Source organism: Canis aureus, chromosome 15 (assembly GCF_053574225.1).
Source record: "Canis aureus isolate CA01 chromosome 15, VMU_Caureus_v.1.0, whole genome shotgun sequence".
Lineage (NCBI taxonomy): Eukaryota > Metazoa > Chordata > Mammalia > Carnivora > Canidae > Canis > Canis aureus.
In genome coordinates, this window is record NC_135625.1 from 52,644,741 (window position 1) to 52,648,321 (window position 3,581).

The following is a 3,581-nucleotide window of genomic DNA, read 5'->3' on the forward strand; positions in this document are numbered from 1 at the left end:
TCCTCCTGGGGTGGACACGGGAAGGCCCCACGGGCCAGCGCCACCATGCCCAGCTCCACCTCGCATGCCCTTCTCAGGCTGCCTCTTCCTCTGTCCATATCCCAGGTTCTCTCCGTCCACTCAGATGTCCCTGCTGATCTTGGTTGCCCATCTCATCTGTAGTGTGAATCCATCCCCTTCCTTCCTTGGCCCTGCGGTGACCCACTGCCTGGCCCCCACATGCCTTCCAAATGCCTTTGGAGCATTTGGAAGGCATGGAGCAGCGGGCGGGGGCTGCAGCAGGGGCCCGTCTGTGCCTGTGAACACCTCCACACCCACCACTCATGCACTTTCCTGGCCCCTGACATCTAGTCAGCCCTCCCATGTCTGCCTGTTCTGGTCAGTCTGTGGCTCACTGGGGACCCTCTGATTTCCTCTTCCACTGGACAGGCCTCATCTCCATGGGACAGCCTCTGAGACCACCTTGATGAGAGGAAAAGTGAATAATCTCAGTGATGTTGTACTTTGCATTGAAAGAACGTCAAATGCCAGATAAGTCTCTTAAAGTAACTCTTTGTATGACCTGTGCCTCATCCACACGCTGTCCTTTCCATTCTTGTACTGCCTTGTTGCATTAAATCTTCCCACATAGCACGCAATTGGAATTAAAATAATACCTATTTCTCAGATGAAGAGACTTAGGCATAAAGGAAATGCATTATTTTTTGTTTGTCTTATTTTTCCTTGTTTGTTTTGTTTCGTTTCTTAAAGTCCACACATGAGCAAAATTATATGGTATTTGTCTTTCTCTGACTTGTTTCACTTAGCATAATACCCTCTAGATGCATCCATGTCCTTGCAAACGGCAGGACTTCACTTTTTTTTTTATGGCTGGGGAATATTCCACTGTATGTATAGACCACATCTTCTTTATCCATTCATCAGTCCGTGGACACCTGGGCTGCTTCCATAACTGGTGGCATGGCCCAGGTCCTGCCTTCACTCTGCATCCTTCCTCCCCTGTCCTGTCTTTGGCTAAAATGAGGCTGGTAGCACTCTGTGCGCCTTCTGTTACCTCCTCCACTGCAGAGTTCACTGCCTTCTGTCCTGGTGGCTTCCATGACATTGCAAGTGTGGCTCACACAGCTTTCTCCCAACAAAGGCTCTGTGCTCCTCGATGGCAGCAGTGTCCCTCACTCCTCATTATCCTCAGGGCCTCAGACAGGGCCAGGCCCTGCAGTGACTCAGATGTTGCTAGCCACAGCCTCCCCTCCGCTCCCCCCATCTCCCCACCCAGGGACAAGCAGCCTGCCAGGTTTGCACCTGCTGAGTGCTGCCCGCTCTCCAAAACAGCGCCACCACAGCCGTGGGTGAGACAAAGCCCAGTTTATTTATTTTTTTATCATGGAAAGGGAAACTCACCTCAACTGAGTAATTTTCTTTAAAGAGCTTATTTATTTATTTCTGAGAGACACACAGAGAGAGGTAAAGACACAGGCAGAGGGAGAAGCAGGCTCCCTGCGGGGAGCCCGATGTGGGACTCGATCCCGGGACCACGCCCAGAGCCAAAGGCAGACGCTCAACCACCGAACCACCCAGGCATCCCTCCTCAACTGAGTCTTGAAGACACCTCAAAGGGGAAAAGTGAAGTCAGGATGTTTATTGAGATTTTGTGGTCTGGGCTGAGATGGGTCTTTCATGTTCGGTTTTGTTCAGATTTGGCCAGTGACCACAGGATAATGGTTGAGGAGAGGCGGGCACAGCAGAAAGGGTCTAAGAGTCTTGGATGGAAACTCTCAGCCAATGCTTGTATTGAAGAGAGATCCTTCTGGAAGCTCCTGGAGTGGACAATCAAGTTATTCACACATGAATCTTCTGCAGTAGTTTTTTTTTTATTATTATTCATTTATGATAGTCACAGAGAGAGAGAGAGAGAGAGAGGCAGAGACATAGGCAGAGGGAGAAGCAGGCTCCGTGCACCGGGAGCCCGACCTGGGACTTGATCCCGGGTCTCCAGGATTGCGCCCTGGGCCAAAGGCAGGCTCTAAACCGCTGCGCCACCCAGGGATCCCTGCAGTAGGAGTTTTATCGAATAATGACGTTGTGCTGCTGAAGACGCCAGTGGTCACCACCTCATGTTCTTATGGAGAGGATGCCACGTGGAGTTCTTGGTTCCAGCCCTCACGCTGCAAGTGTATCACAGAGGCACACTGCAAAGTGTCTTCCAGGGGGGTCCAGGGGTTCACATCACTCATCTGATTGAAGAAATTATCAGGAAGTTATGAACATTTCCAGTAGGAATGGCCACATGGCCAACCTGTGACCACAATTTCTTTCATATTCAGCTCAGAAATGAAGGGGATAGGGCCAGCACAGGAAGAAGTAAGGTAAAAAGATCTGTGTGTTTTCCCTTAAAGTGGAATCCTTCCATATGGTAAACCCAGCCAGGTTGTTCCCATAAGTAAAAACCATGCCTATCATGGTGCGGAAGCTGAAGTTCCACGAGCAGAAGCTGCTGAAGCAGGTGGACTTCCTGAACTGGGAGGCCACCGACCACAACCTGCACGAGCTGCGCGTGCTGCGGCGGTACCGGGGCAGCGGCGGGAGGACTACACGGCTACAACCGGCTGCGCCGGGCGGTGCGCGAGCTGGCGCGGCGTCTGCGCGACCTCCCCGAGCCAGACCCGTTCCGCGCGCGCGCCTCGGCCTGGTGCCCACGCGCGGCTCGCTCGCGCTCTGCCACTCGGTCACCGCCTCGGCCTTCTGCCGCCGCCGCCTGCCCACCGAGCTGCTGAAGCTGCGCATGGCGCAGCACCTCCAGGCCGCCGTGGCCTTCGTGGAGCAGGGCCACGTGCGCGTGGGCCCCGACGTGGTCACCGACCCCGCCTTCCTCGTCACGCGCAGCATGGAGGACTTCGTCACCTGGGTGGACTCGTCCCGGATCCGGCGCCACGTGCTGGAGAACAACGAGGAGCGCGACGACTTCGACCTGGAGGCCTAGCGCCGTCCCTCCCCGGGTCGCCGCCCGCCGACGCCTTCCCGTTGCTCGACCCCTTTTGATTCGAGTACTCGCTCTTGTTCGGGGTTAAGCTGCGCACGGACCCTGGAGAATTCGAGCTCGAGTTTGCAGAAGATGCGGGGCGAGGGCGGGGATGGGTTAGTGCGCCCTCGCGCGCGCGGAGAGGAGCCGTCCCAATGCCAGTAAAGGGGCCAGCCGCTCGGAGCGTGCAAAAAAAAAAAAAAAAAAAAAAAAAAAAACCATGCCACACAGCTCACAACCATCACTGTCATGATAAGGGTAAAATCCAGGCTCTAGCAGGCACTGGTGCTCCTTCAGGCTTGGCTTTACTGAGTGGGCCATGTGTCCTCCCCCATCCTCCCCAAATGGAATATGTGCCTCTGTGCCTGGGGGCTGTAGGATACAATGGGTCCCCTCTGCATTCCTGTCTCCTGTCCCTCCTGCAGGTGTCCATTTCAGCTGGATCCTTGCCATCTCTGTGGAGAGCAGCTCCCTCCCTCCCACTGCCATGCACTCCATATTTGTGCCTATCATCCTCATCATCGTGACATAGTCACAGTGAGACAGCTGGGTATCTTCCCAG

General features: G+C 54.5%; 1 pseudogene; it reads left to right on the forward strand.

The window, feature by feature from the left end:
- The first annotated feature begins 2,458 nt into the window (after positions 1-2,458).
- LOC144284044 (U3 small nucleolar ribonucleoprotein IMP3-like) lies at positions 2,459-3,212 on the forward strand (annotated as a pseudogene).
- The last annotated feature ends 369 nt before the right edge of the window (positions 3,213-3,581 follow it).